The sequence below is a fragment of the Bos mutus genome, chromosome 23, assembly GCF_027580195.1.
Source record: "Bos mutus isolate GX-2022 chromosome 23, NWIPB_WYAK_1.1, whole genome shotgun sequence".
Taxonomy (NCBI): domain Eukaryota; kingdom Metazoa; phylum Chordata; class Mammalia; order Artiodactyla; family Bovidae; genus Bos; species Bos mutus.
In genome coordinates, this window is record NC_091639.1 from 12,254,271 (window position 1) to 12,274,061 (window position 19,791).

Here is a 19,791-nt window from a genome sequence, read left to right on the forward strand (position 1 = left end):
GGGATATTTTTGAGGTTTCAGTTCATACAGTATTTGTACAGCCATAATCTCTCAGATGCCTTGCCCTCTCATACTGTGATCCTATCACATTTAAATGGAAAACAAATCAAGAGAAACTAAAATTATCCGGGTTCCCATTATTAGGACACCTATTAGTGCCTCGTCTGGCTGTTCTATGGAGTGATGCCAATATCCTCTCTGTTTAGGAAGTCCATGTTTAGCACGGGCCATTTGGATGTTGACTAACACACAAAAATGGCCTTTATGCCATAGGAACAAACTTAAAATAGTTTATTAAACTGGTGCATCGGAATTTTCCACCTGAAACCATATTCCCAGGGAGAAAGTCTCCCTGGTTACAGTTTTTACTGGTTGCTTTGTTTATATCTGCCCTGTCCCAGAAAGAATTTTAGACAGCTAGTCACCGCTGTCAGTCTAACATGGTGCCCCATGTATTATTAATAAAAATCCTTCCAGTGCCCACTCTGATGACTCGAAGATGAGGATAAAGCAAACACTTTGGAGTTTTTTAGTGCACCATTAAGATATCACTGAAACATCATTCTGACCCTAGCTGTCACTTTTAATACTTTAACCCATGATACAGATTTTTATATATAGATGCTATGGTTTTCGTTTAAATGGCTAGGAATTTTTTATGTTCACAAGTAAAACAAAACAAAATGATAAATTCTGATCTTAATCTCCAAACGGGAAAGTATTGACGGAGGCGTTCTAGGTAATTCTGTCTTCTGGACAGATTCATTCACTCTAGGGGAGTGAGAAATAAGGAAGATTTATTTACCCAATTAATGAAGACCAGGAAGTGGTGGCTTAGGTTGTATACACTTCCGCGGTAGCACTAACATCTTCCATTGATCAGATACATATTCCATAGCAGGCACTATAATAGGCAAGGCTTTTACAAATGTTTGCCCTTTACCGTGATCCTACTATTACCAACAACCAACAGGAGGAAAAAACGGAGGTGAGGGAAGGTGCGGACGTTGCTCAGAGTGATTCGCAATATCGGGCTTCGGAGCAACATCAGGATTTCCCTGGTGGTCCAGTGGCCGAGACCGCGCCCGTCAGTGCAGTGATCCCCAGACAGGGAGCTAAGATTCCACACGCCTCATGGCCCAAAAAGCCAAAAAATAAAACAGAAGCAATATTGTAACAAAGTCAATAAAAACTTAAAAGAAAAAGGTTCACATTAAAAAAAAAAAAAAGAAAGAAATCTTAAAAAAAAAGCTCCATCGATCTGGCTCCTGGCCTCACCTTCTAGCACAGTGATTCTGCCTCTCACAGGATGCTATGATAATACACACCTGGCATCATGAAGTACCAGTCTGCTTTCTAGATGGCCGAAAGAAGTTTCGTAGATTTCATGTACACCCACATCATAGCTAATATTGGCCTTTCTTTGGGATAAGCCTGGAGTAACTGGAACCCTCTGAACAACCCTGGTTCTAATTTGGATTATCAAATATTTTGAGCCTCTTAAACAGAGACTGGATCACAGACACTCTCACGCAGGACCTAGTTGGCAAAGATTTCCCTTGCCCTTGTCATTCATTAGCAGAATTTGCAGGATTAGATTGGAAGAGACCGACACTTGGAGAATTTGGTAGAAAAGAGATATCGGGATCAACGAGAACAGTGTCTACCACAGTCCACCCTTTTCGCAAGATGAGTGGGCAGAGAGAAATAGGGAAGGGAACCATGGATAGTCACTTTCTTGTGGTTTTTGAGGGAAATAATGGGCCTGGCATGGTAGCAGGCAAAGCAGACTGAGGGTTGGCTGGATTGAATAATGTCAGTGCACTCTGGGACATAAGGACTGTCCCAAGTCATCTGATATCTGGCCCTGGGGTGATTAGGGCAGGATGAGAGGGGTCCAGAATCTAGTCCCCATCCTTAGGAAGTTTCCTGTGTCCTTGATGAAACATAACTAATATGCATGAAACAGAGAGCAAAGAAATAGTAATTATTTGACCAAGACGCATTTTACAGTCTTTAGAAAAAGGAGAAATTAATGTGGACTACCCTTTTTGTGAGGCTGTAACAGGAAGCCTTGCACCTAAAAGGGTTTAAATAAGCATAGGCCAAAGTATATCCATCAGTTCCTATTTTATCTTTCAGTGCCTTGGTTTTCACATTTGAAAAACTGGAGGTAACTAACACTTGTCCTTTCTCATAGCTGGAAGGGATAATTACCAAGATCCTTGGAGTGAGGGTGCCAGGATGCACAGATATCTGAAGGAAGGATATCATCCTGTTAACCAAACAGAAAAGGCAAGAAAATAAGAGACGGGCATCAAAACCTGGACAAATTGCTCTGCACTCCCAATGTAGGGGGAGTGGGTTTGATCCCTGGTTGGTGAACTAACACCCCACATGCTATACGACGTGGCCAAGAAAATTTTCAAAGTAAATTAACTTTTTAAAAAACTGAACCAATTGCATCCTTTGACACAACCTGGACTTGCCCAATGGCACAATATGGAATGCTTCCTGTATGATGTTTCTCTAACTTTGTGTTGGCCAGAATTTAGCATGTCAATCTTTTTTCACACATTTCTTATTATTTGGCAAACTTTGGAATCTTCAGCAAGAGCAAGCAGTTATCTAGTGCCAGGGACTATTTCAAGAGCTTGAGGGATGTATCAATAAGCCCAATCCTCTTGAAACAGTTCTGTGTGGTAAGTACTATTAACACTCTGTTTCACTAATAAGGAAACTTAAGTATGGAGAAATAGCTTGCCCAAGGTGTCACAGCTGATGAATGAAAGAAGTGATAGTCTAACTGGAGCCCAAGCACTTAACCTTCAAGCCTTAAAGAAATCTCTCAGCACGTCATTGTGAGGTACTGCCAAGCAAAGGAAGAGCCAGTATAAAATTCCTGTTTTTATGGACAGAAGTGTTGTAAGAGATATCGTACAAGAGGTGTCCACAGATGACAGTTTCACTGGTAGGGTAAGGGGCCACTTTTTACTATTGAGGTGCCCTATAAGTGATTCTGCATACAGCCTAGTATGGAGGCCTTGGCGGGAGAGGATTGGGCAACTAAGAAACAAAAGACGATGGCAAGAGGAGGGATGCAGAAGTAGGACAGCCGGAACGGATCCAAAGTAGGGTACAAATCTGGAAAGGATTGAAAATCAGGACAGTGGTTTAGGCATCCAGGTCTCAGTCTGTTCCTGACATAAAATAAATGAATTATCTGAGTATCCTAGGCCTTTTCTCTATGTTCAAATGTTCATGCAATGAACCACAAGGAGTGTGGTTTCAAAACTAGTGGCCAGCAGCACAAACTGGGAAATTGCTTACTTAAACCTCTATGACAGTGAGATTTAACCAGGATGATTTTGTGATCTTTGGCATGTTTACAAAGGCATAGTCTGGGTAATTTTCCACTGGACACTGTTTATCCAATTTGCAGATACTAATATTGTAAACGGAGAAGTCAATGGCACCCCACTCCAGTACTCTTGCCTGGCAAATCCCATGGACAGAAGAGCTTGGAAGGTTGCAGTCCATGGGGTCGCTGAGGGTCGAACACAACTGAGCGACTTCACTTTCACTTTTCACTTTCATGCATTGGAGAAGGAAATGGCAACCCACTCCAGTGTTCTTGCCTGGAGAATCCCAGGGACGGGGGAACCTGGTGGGCTGCTGTCTATGGGGTCTCACAGAGTCGGACATGACTGAAGCGACTTAGCAGCAGCAGCAATATTGTAAACACGGGGGTGGACACTCTGGTAGATGCTGGGGAAACAGATAGAGAAGTTCAGCCCCTGCTCTCAAGGATCTCATGGTCCAGTGAACAGTCACACCCGTATTTCATCAATGAAAATGCAAAAAGTGTGACAAGAAAGGGTACATGGTGCCATAAAGGCACAAAGGGAAAAAAATTCAACTGTTCTAGAAAGTTCCATGGGAGAAGTGTCGTGGCTGACTATCACAAGATTTGGAGTCTTCCAGATGGTGGGAAAGGATAAGGAAGGACATTCTTGGTGGAAGGGATAAATGGACAAAAGACGCACATGTGAGAGGGCATGATGAATTCATGCACTTATAAGCTGGTATTTGTTTTCCCAACTTAAACAGCACACATTCATTGTCTCACGGTTAGGGCGCCATGGTCAGGAGTCTGAGCGTGGAGTAACTGGCTTATCTCCTTCATACCTTCTCCCTGGTCTGCCTTCAAGGTGTTGGCCAGTGGTGGGGTCTGATTTTAAGGCTTGACTAGGGGAGGATGCTCTTCCAAGCCCATGAGGTTGTTGGCAGGATTCAGTTCCTTGAGGCTGTTGGTTGAGCAGCCTTAGTTCCTTGCTGACTGTTTGGCCAAAGGCTGCCTTGAGGTCCCAAGATCATGTGAACTTCCCTGACACAGCCACTTACTTCATCAAAGCCAGCCATGGAGAGTCTGCCAGCAACTGGGAAGGGACCATCTTAGATCATTTAATCCAGAAAGGTAACCCTCTGTCTTGATGGATTTCATTGATTAGAGGCAAGTTACTCGACCAGCTCACGCTCAAGGAGAATAGATTACACAAAAGCAAATGTACTGGAAGGTGGGGATTTGGGAGGGTGAAGAGCATCAAGTCTCTTTGCCACAGAGCCAGTGCCAAGTCTAGGAGACTGGTAACTTTCTATCCATACGCCCTGCATTGTGAAATACCATCCCAATTGAAAAACATGATGAAAAATTCTGGCTGGATCTGTAACAACCTCATTTGCTTTTCCCGCCTATCTTCTCAGTCTCTGCTGAGAAGAACTGGTGCCCCTGAAACCAAGCTCCTCCTGGGATGATAATGGCCCTGGCTCTCAGTCTCCTATCTCCTGAGTTTCTCCCTAATCAGATTACTACTGCATTATTAGGCTCCGTTATCATATTATGCTTTTCAGCGTATAGATAGAATTTGGGATTTTCCTAAATGCTTGAAATAATTTTAACCCCTTTAAACCCTCATTAAATGCTTTCTCAGTGAATGTTACTCATTACCAGTGAGATGTATTCACCTCTGGCTCTTTCCAAAGGGCATAGCTTTAAGGAGATAACAGATTTTTGACAAGTTATTAAAGAAGGGTTAAGTCCACAGATTTCATTATCATTTCTGGCACAGAGTTTGAGGTCATGTTTTCTTTTTATTTTGTTGCTTGGGTTTTAACACATGAGCCCCACCTGCCACCGTCACCTGAGGACCTTACTATGTGAGAGTTTCAGTGACAATACAAGGCTTGTGAGTTGCCTGAAAGAGATCAGAGAGTATCTTAGAAACAAAGTAGAATTTCTCTCTCTCTCTCTCTGATCACGATAACCAGAAATGGAAAAGAACACCCAACCAAAAATAGTAGCACCATTTACTCTGACAGAATAGGAAACTAGCAGCTTCTGCTTGTGAGTTTTAGGACTTCAAGCAAGCAACACCTCTGTGACTCCTTCTACTCATCTGTCAAACAGCAAGGATGACAGAGATGCAAATGTATTTCCCTAAACAGAGTCCAGATTTAGTACAATGCTGAGCCCAGTGTGTACAGCTCTGAATTTTACCGAAAGAGAAGCCCAAAATAACTGAGTAGTCCACGCTCTCAACAGCAAGCAGGGGTTGCCACGGGTTTCAATAAAATTCTATTTATAGCCAGCATTCTGGAGCCACAGTCACAATTGTCTGTTAAATAGAAGAAATACAGGATTATTTTACACATCATTTAGAACACAGTTTAACAGAACCTTCTAACACAGAAATGAACAATCTTTAAGAACAATCTTTAGATGTGTGTGGGAAGGTAGAGAAATCACAAGCTTTGGGGTCCAGAATTATGGTTCCTAACCTCCATTTGGCCTCTGAGGGAATCCCACACCCACTGTGGCCTACATCATTAGTTCTCAGATTTTTTTCATATGGGGCCACCTCATGCGAAGAGTTGACTCATTGGAAAAGACTCTGATGCTGGAGGGATTGGGGGCAAGAGGAGAAGGGGACGACAGAGGATGAGATGGCTGGATGGCATCACTGACTCTATGGACATGAGTCTGAGTGAACTCCGGGAGTTGGTGATGGACAGGGAGGCCTGGTGTGCTGCGGTTCGTGGGGTTGCAAAGAGTCGGACACGACTGAGCGACTGATCTTATCTGATCTGATGGTTTTTCCAGTGGTCATGTATGGAAGTGAGAGTTTGGACTGTGAAGAAAGCTGAGTGCTGAAGAATTGATGCTTTTGAACTGTGGTGTTGGAGAAGACTCTTGAGAGTCCCTTGGACTGCAAGGAGATCAACCCTGGGTGTTCTTTGGAAGGAATGATGCTAAAGCTGAAACTCCAGTACTTTGGCCACCTCATGCAAAGAGTTGACTCATTGGAAAAGACTCTGATTCTTGGAGGGATTGGGGGCAGGAGGAGAAGGGGATGACAGAGGATGAGATGGCTGGATGGCATCACTGACTCAATGGACGTGAGTTTGAGTGAACTCCGGGAGATGGAGATGGACAGGGCCTGGCGTGCTGTGATTCATGGGGTTGCAAGGAGTCGGACACAACTGAGCGACTGGACTGAACTGAACTGATATATAGCTGATACACTTCCTTGCACAGCAGAAACTAACACAACATTATAAAGCAATTATACTCCCCAAAAAATAATTTTTAAAAAACAGTCAAAACAAACAAACCTCACTTGATTTCGTCTCCCGTAAGAGCTATCCTCTCCTGTTTCTGTTCAGAACCAATGTTGTTCCGAACTGTCCCTCGTAGTTTCCATTTCTTCACCTCTCCTTCATATAAAAATTATTTTCACATTTTAAAAATTAAAATTATACACACACACAGCTTTTAAAATTCGACTATTACTACAGAATATATTGAAAATAGTCTTCTGCCCTACTCTCTATGCCCAAGTTGGTCAGTCTATCTACTGATCAGCGACAAATACTTTCAATTCTCTCCAGCTTTTTCTTTGGATAGTCACATTTCTAAATGATGTTCTTGAACTTTGTATAACTGGATGTACAATGTAATATTCTACACATCAGATTTTTTGCTCAATGTTACGTGGGTGAGAAAGACCCATATAATCCAGTCACTTCCATTACATGTCTTGCTGTGTTACATTCTGTTCAACAAAGATAGCAATTCTTTTGAGTGTGGTCATCTGAGCTGTTTATAAATGACATTACTATGAACGTTCTTATACATATCTCTGGGCACATGAGTAAGACTTTTTCTGCATTTCTAGATGTGGGATAGGACCAATGCATCTTGGATTTTTAAATTCTTTATGAAACAGAAGCTCTTAATATTAACTTGACAATAAAATAGTCCATGTTATCAGTTTATCTTTTAGGATTTGTCTCTTTTTTGGCATTGCTCAAAAAAGTTGTTCCTTATACTAAAATCATGAAAATATTCTTCCACATTTCCCTCTAGAAGTTTTAATTTCACCTTTCACTTTTAAGCCCCTAAAGCATCTTTGATTTATGTTTGAGCATTGTGTGTCCTTCTTCTCTTCAAATCTGGATTCCATTTCCACCATCTAACTGAACCAAAGGCTTTCATATTGCTTTCCATATGGATTATTCTAAACTCCAATTCTCCTCTCAGGCTTTATCTTGCTTCATAATCATTCACACACTTGACACAGTGGATGACTTCCCTCCTTCTTGAAAGATCCTCTTTTCTTGGCTTCCATAATGCCACATTCTCCTAGCTTTTCCTAAACACATCTGACAGCTCATTCAGAGTCACTTTTGCATGAGTCCATTTCCTGCCTGACTTCCAAATATCAGGGTCCTCCTGGGATCACTTTTCAGCCCTCTTCTCTTTCGACTCTGTTTTCCCAGGTAATCCCATCTACTCTCGGGATTTGTGCGGATAATCCCCTAAAACCGAATCTCTAGGCTACATCTTCCTTCTGCCCACCAACCTTCTATCCCCTTTGGACAGATTCCTGACCTCCCACATTATCATGACTAAAATTGAATGCCTCCAATCCAGTTAATGTCGGCCAGCCACCCTGTCCTGTGCCCAGTATCTGGGGAGGGTCATTCTCAATACTTCATTCTCCCTTAACTCTCCATACAAGACAACGACAGATCTAGTCTCACTCAAACTACATGGGCAATCTGTTTAATTCTCTCCATCTTCACCACTAGACATTCATTGTTTATCACCTGATGATTATAACAACCTCCTAATCATTCTCCCTGCTGTAACTCTTGTGCTCTTTCCATTTTTTTTCTCCAAATAGAAACCAGACTGATCTTTCGAAAATATAATTGGATTCATGACAATCCTCTCTGCAAAACCCTTCAACGTTTATTATTGCACTTAGGATGAAATCCCAAACCCTCGACTTGGCCCAGAGGGCACTTTGCACTAAATGGCACCAGCTTCTCTCTATATAATCCAGTATATCTCGGTGTCAGCCTGGAATCCTCTCCAGGTGTTTGTTTCTTTGTCTCTTCCCTTAAGCCTCAGGTTAAGTGTCTAACCCTCACTCCCATCTCATTATATGATCTCACACAAACTTGTGCTTTCCTTTAGATCATTAGGGCTTCCCTGGTGGCTCAGTCCTGCCAATGCAGGAAACAGTTCGATCCCTGATCCAGGAAGATCCCACGTGTAGAGGAGCAACTAAGCCGTGTGCAACCATTGAGCCCAGTGCTCTAGAGCCGGGGAGCTGCAACTCCCGAGCCTACGTGCCTGAGCCCACGCGCCCTAAAGCCAGTGCTTTGCAACAAGAGAAGCCACTGCAATAAGAAGCCCGCTCACTGCAACTAGAGATGAGCCCCCACTCACCCAACTAGAGAAAGGCCCGCACAGCAACAAAGACCCAGCACAACCAAAAGCAAACAAATAAGTATATCATTAAATACAGTTTGTGATTAGATGCTTATCTGATCATTAACTCATTATCAGCATCCCTACCAGACCCTGAGTTCCTGGGGGCAGGGGTCATGTCCTTATTGTTGTTATTGTTATTATTATTGTTCCTCCCTCCAGTACATGGCGCTGAACTCGCCATGTACAGAGTACAGAACTCGCTAAGCGCATGTCAAATACTGAGGGCGCACAAAGATGAGCGATGCCCAGTTCTTCACTGAGAAGGCGGCATAGTCTTGTGGGGTTCCTAGTAGGTGCAATTCAAAATCTCTGGGCTCTGACCCTGTTTCTAGGAGGAGGATGCTGGAAGCGCCATTTTTCCTGTCACTGGGCTTCATTGTCCTTACCTGGAAGCTTCCCCACTCCTGTCTATACCCACCTCCACCCCATGATTCTATCATCATCCCTTTTAAGGCTATGATTTCTTTCTATGGGGGAAGGTAGCCTGGGGGAATAAAAGTTTCCCCCACAGAGCCTGCCCAACTGTACTGCCCAGCTGCGTAGGCTATTATTACTTTAAAGCCGTAATTAGTGTATTTGTTCTTAAATTCCATCGTTGACCATGAGTAGCACAAAATCCATTCACCTGAGATTATCCTTGTAGATGATTTGGATACAATAAAGGCAAGCTGATTGCTATTTCAGCATCACTGTGGTTTTATTGCCCCCTGGTGGACATACTAATTACTTAGCCCTGCCCGTTTCAAGATGCTGCTGTTTAAACAGAGGTCCACAGATTTTCCCCTGGAGATCATGGTATTCACTCCTCTCCAAGTGAAACTAGAGACAAAAGGCATAAGAGAATTTTCTTGATGAAAACTTCTATGTTGACTCCATCTGCATTTTTTTCTTTAAGGGCAATTTCTTCATCCATCTACTTTCCTTTCGCCCAGGAGACGTTTCTGACCCCTCGGAGACACTGTCCAAGGAGGCAACCACCAGATTGATTAGCTATTTGGTCTCAAAGAACAATTGGTTGAGGACCCCCATTTTAGAGAGTAATATTCAATCCAGTGGAAGCTAGTTTTCCCAGGGGATCTAAATGCTCAGGCTGTAAATTTTTTCAAATGTATAAAAATAATAGAAGTACTACCAACACATACACACGAAGTTACGTATAATAATTGCATTATAGGGACATGTCCCCTGTACACATGGTTTCATGTTTCCAGATGCATTTTCACTCTCCGAATCAGAAACTTACTCATGAGACACAATTCAGCTACTCACAATTGTACCTCCTTGTTTTATGAAGTAGAGGAAAGGTGGATAAGGGGAATGACATTTCTAATTGACAGAAAATATTTTAGCAAGGTTTATATATATATATATATATGACTTATATATATATGGCTCAGATGGGTCTGCAATGCTGGAGACCCAGGTTCAATCCCTGGGTCAGGAAGATCCCCTGGAGAAGGAAATGGCAACCCACTCCAGTACTCTTGCCTGGAAAATCCCATGGACAGAGGAGCCTGGTGGGCTACAGTCCATGGGGTCGCAAAGAGTCGGACATGACTGAGTGACTTTACTTTACTCTACTTTACTTTACTTTATATAGATAGATAGATTACTCTTTCCAACAGATAGAACATTTCCCAAAAACTAGAGATGGCTATATTTGTCATTAATGGAAAAATTCAATGAGAAATGGCTGACTGTTCAAAAAGAAGAACCAGCAGTGGAAATGCAGTTTTCCCTGTTATTTGCATTCCCATTTTTTCTCTGTAGCACTGGATTTAGCATCAGACAGCTCTGGGTCTGAATCTTGACTCCTTTCTAACGAGTTTTGTTCCTTGAGGCAAGTTACTTAAGATTTCTAAACCTCAGGATCTTCTTATCATCTACAAGGCAGGTATAATAATACCCACCTCACAGATTTGTTGTGAAGCTTGAATGTGATATTATATGTAAAAAGCTGTGCAAAATGCCAGGCACATATTAGGCATTCAAGCAACAGTAGCTGATATCATTACGGTAATTATTCTTAAGGTTATTCAGAAGGTTATGAATGATCTTGAGGGGGAAAATATAACACAAAGCCAATCAAAGCTAATTGTTTGCATTCAGGAGCAGTATTTAATCTCTTTTAAGAAAAGACTCTCTTTTAGAAGAGAGTATGAATCTCTTTTAGGAGAGATTATGAATAGCAAATAATTAATAAGTAACGTTCATTTTCTGCACTCATTTCTTCCTATCTCCCTGGGGCAGGCAGAACTCTAAATTGGCTCCTAATATCCCAGGACCCTAGCGTGTACCCCCTGAATGACCCCCTCTCCTTGAATATGGGTGGACCCTGTGAATATGATGGGGCATCACACTCATGGTTGCAGATGAATTTAAGGTTCCCCATGGGTGGACCTGGCCAAATCAGGTGAGCTCCCTTTTTTTAAGTGATTGATTTTTTTTTTTATTTTTACTGAAGTATAGCTGAATTTAAATGCTGTGTTACAATACTGGATGCTTGGGGCTGGTGCACTGGGACGACCCAGAGGGATGGTATGGGGAGGGAGGAGGGAGGAGGGTTCAGGATGGGGAACACATGTATACCTGTGGTGGATTCATTTTGATACATGGCAAAACCAATACAATATTGTAAAGTTAAAAAAAAAAAAAAAAAAAACATTAAAAGAAGTGCTTGAAGATCTAAAAAATAAAAATAAAAAAAATAAATGTTGTGTTAATTACTGAGCACAGCAAAGTGACTCAGTTATACATATATATGTATGTATATATATATGTATACATTCCTTATTATATTCTTTTCCATTATGGTTTATTCTAGGATATTGAATATAGTTCCCTGTGCTATACACTAGGACCTTGTTGTTTATAAGTCAAGCAGCCTATGGTACTTTTTAATAGGATCCTGAATGGATTAAGACTGTCATTAATCCCATTCAGAGTATTTTTTTTTAATCTCAGACATTAAAAATTTCATTTCCAAAATTTCAGTTTGAGTCCTTTAAGTATCTTTCCTGTCTTTTGCTGTTTGCTCAGTCACGAAGTCGTGTCGGACTCTTTGCAACCCCATGAACTGCAGCACGTCAGGCTTCCCTGTCCTTCACTATGTCCCAGAGTCTGCTCAAACTCATGTTCTCTCTAATCTTCACCTGCTTAAACTTTCCTCTAGGTGTTTGAACACATAGAATATAGCAATAATAAGTTTTAAAGCCCTTGTCTGCTAATTCCAACATCTGTGTGAGTTTGGGGTCTCTTTTAGTTAACTTATTTTTCACCTAATTGTGGATCGTAGCTTCTTGTTTCTTTGCACGCCTGGTCCATTTTTTTAATTAGATTTCTAACATCATCAGTTTTATTTCGCTGGCTCCAGAAGAGTTCTGTGTTTCTACAAATATTCCTAAACTCTTGGGTGCAGTTCCATTACTTGGATGCAGTTTCAAATATTACTTTTATGATTTGTTAGGTGGGACTGTGGAGATGCTTTGTTGCTGCTGTTGTTTAGTCACTGAGTCATATCTGACTCTTGTAAATCCATAGACTGTAGCCTGACAGGCTCCTCTGTCCATGGGATTCTCCAGGCAAGAATACTGGAGTGGGTAGCCATTCCCTTCTCCAGGAGATCTTCCCAACTCAGGGATAGAACCCTCATCTCCTGCATTGGCAGATGGGTTCTTAACCCCAGAGAAGCCCATAGTGATGCTTAGTGAAGGGTTAGTTTTCCCCCCTACCAAGGACAAGTACTTAGTACCCTCTGAGTACTCTAACCTATATGTTCTGAGCTTTTCTAGTCCAACAAGTGAGAACAGGCATTGTGAGAGCTCTGGGTACCATTTCCTCTAATCCCTTTGGGTGGTTCTTTCCCCAGTCTTGAGTAGTTTTCTCACCTGCCTGTGTTGACTAGTCCTGTGCTGAGTACTCAAGGAGACCCTGTGCAGTCCCCAGAGTTCTCTCTGTCTCCTCTTAGTACTTTGCTCTGCAAACTCTAACCACCTTTTCCCTTCCTGAACTCCCAGCATCTTCTTCCCAATTCAAGGACTCCATTGGCTGTTTGGGGTTCTCCTTCCCTGTACCATCAGCTGGAATCTTTATCAAGGCAGTTAGATAAGGTACTCACTCTATTTGCTTTCCATCTCTCAGGGACCATTGTCCTTTATTGCATGATGTCCACTGTCTTAAAAGTCACTGTGGGCTTCTGTGGTGGCTCATTGGTTCAATACCCGTCAGTGCTGGAGGCACAGGTTCAATCCCTGGTCTGGGAAGATCCCACACGCCGTGGGGCAACTAAGCCAGTGTGCCACGATTACTGAGCCAGCACTCTCGAGCCTGGCTGCTACAACTACTGAGCCCAGGCTCTACAAGAGAAGCCCCGGCAGTGAGAAGCCCGTGAGCCGCAACTGGAGAAGAGCCTGCGTGGCAACGAAGACCCAGCACAGCCAAAAATAAATAAGTCATTTTTTAAAAGTCATTGTTTCACGTATTTTGCTTCTAATTGTTTCTAGTGGGAAGGTCATCTGGTCCTTAGTATTTGATCTTGTCTGCAAGTCTACCTGAATCATGTTACTTCAGGGGAAAGGGAAGAAGTTTGAAGGCATCCTTTTACCAAATTTCTTGAAGCTGTCAGGATACATAATAATCATACAATTGAGAGAATTTTTGTTTTTTAAAAATATATGGCAGATTCAGGAAAGACGGGGAGAAGGCAATGGCAACCCACTCCAGTACTCTTGCCTGGAAAATCCCATGGATGGAGGAGCCTGGTAGGCTGCAGTCCATGGGGTCACTAAGTCAGACACGACTGAAGCGACTTAGCAGCAGCAGCAGGAAAGAGGACAGGGAAGATGTCTCTCTCTTTTTTTTTTCCCTCCTGTGCCAACGATGGAACATTCTTTGCCTTTTCCCTAATAGAATGGGAAATAAAAGAATTTTTAAGTGGTTGCAAAACTGAATTCATCTGAAGCTAAATGTAGAAGAAGATAACAAGCTGAATATTTCCCTCTAGCAGTTTGGAGGGATAACATATCTGCTCTGAACAACTGAAAGCACAATTTACTACATTGTGTGGTGTCCTTTGAAAGTAAGATTCTCCCTGCTAGGTGAGCATCACTGCTAATATCACTGCGAATATCTATCACTGTCACCCTTTCGGCACTTAGCTGGTAAATAGCAATCTAATTAATAGTCAGTTGGGATTCACTCTGGAGGAGGAATAAGAATAAACTCAGCAGGAAAGTTGTAGGCTTGCCCACTGTGGACAGTTCTTCAATTACTTCTTTTAATTCTTCAGAGGATGTACTGAAAGAGACTGATGGAGCCATTAGTGATAAACCCTGTCAGGAGAGAACGTGCTCCCTCTTCCAGTGCTTCTGGGGTACACCACTGTCTAGGTGTCATCTTGGGGTCCCCATCACTACTAACACCACCTGTTTGAAAAGTAAAAACACATTTGGAGAAAAATGGAGGATTGGTGTCATGAAATATACTATGATCCTCTGCTGAGGGCCAGAAAAACTGCTAAGGGAAGAAGGGTTTCGTGTAGGATTCATGCAAGCTACATGGACTTAGGATAATTGGGTATAACTGTACATGGCCCCAGAGGTTGACAAATAAGCCCCTTTCTGATCCTCAGACACCTTATGTGGCACCTATAATAATACATGACCTCTCCAAGATCAAGAACGAGATGATGCTACTTCTCCTGGGGTCCCATTCCAGTCCTTTAAACCATGATGCTGATACGAGCTGCCTCACTGACCTGGACTCTATCTTCTCCCAATTCCCAGGCAGCCACACTGGACTCCACGCTCTCCCTTGCACGGTCTAAGCATGCTCTGAAGCAGGGCATCCTTGCTCACTGTTCTCTCTTCTGAGAAGCTGCCACCTCCCTCCAGCCACAAGGGTCATTTCCTCTCCACCTCCCTTGACCCCCCCAATCTAAAATTGTGCACCCTCCAGTTACTCTCTATCCTCTTCTGAGCTTTATTTTCCTGCACAGCACTTTTTACCACCTCCCAGAGTATCCATCTATTCTATCGTTTATCCCATTGCTGATTGACTTTAAGCTCCCAGAAGGCAGGGACTTTGTTTTGGTCTCTCCTGCACCCACAGCACCCAGACTGTGCCTAGTGAACAGAAGGAGCTCAATAAACATTTGTTGAGTGAATAAATAAGCAAGCATGTAGAACAATGGAAAGCTACATGTGCGTGTCTTGTGTGTGTGTGTGTGTATAGATGATAAGAAAACTGGCTTGCCTAGGTGAAAGTAACAAATGATGCCTGGCCATAAATTAAATTTTAATACACCAGGAAAACTGGAGATGTAGAGATATGAGGAGCCTACAGGTATGGGGTCAGCTGGGGTGCCTGAGGAATAATCCAGGAAGGTGATGAAGGATTCATGAGAAAAATGAGCAGATTAGGTCTGAGACACTTCCCCAAGAAAGAATTAGTAAGAAGAGAGTCTGAAAGGAGAGGGGCTGCAATTCCTCCCATAGCTGACTGACATACCCTCCATTAAGAATGGAACAGCTCAGGCTTTTTTCGACCCTCACAGTTACTTAATCTTAGCATCAGAGAGTCTGATGGCTAGTACCCAACCATGTGCAAAAACTGACCATCAGCTGCACTCAGGACCATTCACAAAACTGAGCCGGAGTTTTGCATTGGCTCTTGAACTGGCATTCTTTAAAAACGTCTATTTATTTATTTATTTCGCTTGGCTGTGCTGGGTCTTAGTTACAGCACTCAGGGTCTTCCATCTTTATATCTTTACTTCGGCACATGGGATCTAGTTCCCTGACCAGCGATGGAACCCAGGCCCCCTGCATTGGGAGCACTGACTCTTAGCCACTGGACCACCAGGAAAGACCTGAGCTGCCCTGCTGAACACAGATCTTTTTGTTTTTAACAATGATTAACATTTTTTTCATTCTAGGTCCACAGTCTCTGCTTGATCCTTGGACTCTTAATGACTGTCCCTAAAAGAATGTCACCCACTGACCCATTACTGAAATGTAGGGTTAACGCAGACATTATCATAGACCAACTATGGGCTCAGCAGAGCACCTGACACTTAGTAAGTGCCCAATCCATGTTTAGGGAATTAAATAAAAGAGCCATGTCTCCAAGCAATGACAGTGGTGCCACCTGGTGTGTGGACGCAGCCCAGACAGGCGAAGAACTGAGTTCCTCCTTCTCAAAGGGCTTCTCAGGTGGTTCTAGTGGTAAAGAACCTGCCTGCCAATGCAGGAGACATAAGGGACCCAGGTTCGATCCCTGGGTCAGGAAGATCCCCTGGAGGAGGGCATGGTGGGCTACAGTCCATAGGGTCACAAGGAGTTGGACACTTTAGCACGCACGTCCCTCTTTCTCAGTGGAAGCTGGTCCAGAGCATACTCAAGACACACACACTTCTTTATTTGGGAAAATCATCCTGACCTTTCCCCTGTATAAACAGTCTCCCTCTCTCTCCCTCTCTCTTTCTCTTTCTGTCATTATCTCTGCCTCCTTCCCCCATCCCTAACTCCCAACAAAGCTGTTGTACCTGAATTTCAGTCTTCACACAGAGAGAGAAATCTGTAGCAGCCTCCCTGTGATGGATCTCCTGGAGAGACTCAACAGACTTTCCAAGGGGAGAAGAGCTATAATTTCCTTCCAAGTAATTCTGACTATCAAGCCCTCACCGCAGCTTATCCGGAGAGCAAGGAGCAGGCAACTCGCTGGAGCTGCTCTAATTGTAGAGCCTGATCAAAGGCAAGACGGAGGGAAGCAAGGAGTCATGCCGCTTGTGTGACCCCCACCCGCTCAGAAGGGGGTTTCTCCAGAAGAAAGAAAACTGGCAGCACACACTGTGAACAGGGCAATGCTTGCTTTCGGTTGGTGGTAAATGACAACTGATACTTGCACTCTTTTTTCTTTCCCTAGAGCTTTGAGGCCTGATACAGGAGGGCTAGAGGGCAGTTGAATTGTCCTTGTGGGTCTAGAAAGGAGACGGAAGTAAGCTTGTGGCTAAAACACAAAAAGAAAAATCTTGTTCAAAAGCTAGATTATCCAACAGGAATTTTCTTCACTTGCAGTGATGTTAATCTGATAAAGTTGTGGGCTTCCGGCCAGAATTTAGAATTATATCTCCTTTACAATAAAAAATAGGTCAACTCTAAATGTCAAAGTGTAGTCTAAATAATCTTAGCTGCCATGAATTTTATAATTACTGTGGATAAGTGGAGCATTTGCCATGCCTGTATATATTTAGTCATTAAATGTATATGTGTATATATATTTAGTCATTAAATGTATATGTGTATATACATTTAATCCTCCTGATAACTTTAGGAGGTAGACGTTGATATTATGGCTATCTACTATTTTTTAAGATGAGTAAACTGAGACTTAGGAAGGCGGTATAATTGGTTGGCCTTCTCTGAGCCCAGACTCTTCTCCTCTCTGCTTTCCTATGCACACGAATAATTCCAAATGCTTCTTAAAAATGCAGACTCTGGAGCATCCACATCGGAGATTCTGATCCAACATATCTCTTCCAGTTGCTGGGAATCTGCATTTATGACATGCCACAGAGGGTATTTTGAAACGGACATGGCAGTACCTCACTTTGAGAATTGGTGTTCCGGGGGTTATTAAGTATTCAGCATATTCCCAGTCGAGTCCTTCTACTAGAAGAGCAAGGAGCTGGCCCCCAGAGGTTAAGCAACTTCCTGGAGGCCAGTCCACTACCAAGCCAGCTGGCCCAGCATTCTTTCCACCACATTCCAGTGGAGAAAAAATTCAAGTCTCTGAGAGAGCTTTGTTCTCCCCCAGTCTTTCAGTTCTTGCAAGCAGCCAAACTCCCCTGGAGCGTCCAACAATATGTTCAAGGCCAGCGCAGAAAAATCACACCACTCATTCGAAAAGTCTCCGAGCTCTGTGCCCACGTACTGCCAAAATTGGAAGCAGTGAAAATCATTTAAATATTACTTTTCTTTAATTGTGAGAATATCAGTGTGTGAAAATTACCATGTGTAACCTTAAGAGCTGTTACAGCTTTCTGAAAAGCAAGCTTGCCTTTCCAACTGCCATTCATCAAGGACTGGCTTTCCTCTTATACATCCCTGTTCAGCCCTCAGCATCGTCTTAGACCCACATATGACCTAAAGGTGGCTCAGAACTGGTTCTTCAGGATAGATGTACAATAGAAGGCTTATAATTCTATGAGATTATTATGGCTACATTTCCGGTGACGCTGTCATCCTTGGGGCTATTCCTCTGAGATGGGTGTTTTCTCTGTATGTTTACCCAGTTTGTGTTGAATGAACCAACATCGAGATCGGTGGCTTAATGCCAAAGTTCGGCAAACAATTGTTCCCCTGTCTGTGGGCTTATTCATTTATTTCTGAGAGTTCTTTGCCAGAATCTGTCCTGTCAAGTCCCTTAGAGGGAGGTGTAAAATATGCTTGCACTCTGCATTTTAGGCCATTCCATTAATTCATCACTGGTGTCATGGCAAGTTTTCGCACATGGATGTCACAAATCTCAATTATGCAAATACGTTGTCTATTTCTTAACAACGCGCTGGTACAACTTGCCTTGACTCATTGTCGTTCCCTTCATCGCATGACCGCTCACAGACCGATTTGTGAGGTCTCTAAATGCGCTCGGTTCTGTTACTGAGGCAACCTGCCCCAGCGGATTCCACAGATAGAAACTTCACATCTGAGCGACACAACGTGTGCATGAAGGGGAGGACTGTTCTCCAGAAATACAGTGTTTGGGTTGAAGCGTCTGACAAAAGGACATGAAGAACCAGAACAATACCGGGTTTTAAAATTAGGTCTTTAAATTCAAGATGACACTCGAAATACCACTCTTGTTTCTTACAATCTGGAGCTCTCTTTTCCTTTTTCCAGAAGCTGCACGGCTCCCTGTGCTCCATCTCAGGATGCAAAACAGTTGAGCCTTACGGGGGAGTTTTGTTCCCTACTCTATAGCCGTCCTGTTGAACAGGGCTCTCCATGTGGCAGGGGAGGGTTTTAGCAGTTGAATGAAGCCACGTAACAAAATGTTTCATGCGCCTGGGAGTTGTTAGTTAATGAGATAAATCCCTCTCGTATAGAAGCTATTTCCTGGGAATTTTGCGCCTTCCTGGAAGTGGTACAAACTCTTTCAGGCCATTAGGGTCTCACAGAATCATTTCATACTCTTGTGGGAATTACTTTATCATTCTAAATCAGAGATCAGCAAACATTTCCCATAAAAGGCCAGATAATAAGTATCCTCCGCTTTGTAAGCCATATGGTCTCTGTCACAACTATTCAACTCCGTAGCAGAAAAGCAGCCAGAGACAGCATGTGAACGAATGGGAGTGTCTGTGTTCCAATAAAACTTTATTTATGGACACTGGAACTTGGACGCCATGTAATCTTCATGAATCACTAATTAATGTTCTTTTTCCCTCTATTTTTCAGCCATTTAAAATCTATTCTTAGCTCATGTGTCAGATAAAGACAGGCAGTGGGCCATAGTTTTCCCCATCCTTGCTTTAAGCCAACTGACTGATAAAATAGAAATACCAACATAGTCATCAGCTTCTCTCATTTACCTAATCCTTAGCAAGCACTAGAAAAATGTCAGCTATTCCTGAAATAATCAGTCAGTTGGGACATGTTTGGGAATGAAAGTCAGCACATAATTTTTCTATGCATAGGAAGAATGCTGGTAAACTCAGTGGATTTGGTGGTTGGAATCAGAATTGATTTCTCTAATGTCCCACTGCCTAGAAAATCTTAGGGTCTGAACTAAACTTGGAGAGTTTTCGATGTGAATTCTAATGCCCACCCTGATATATGAATGTTCCCAGGGCTGCTCTCTAGTTTTCCCATCATTCTTGGAAGTATAACTTTCAGAACAGAGGAGGAAAACTAACTCCACAGCTTGGGTGATGGCAAGTAAGGATTTTC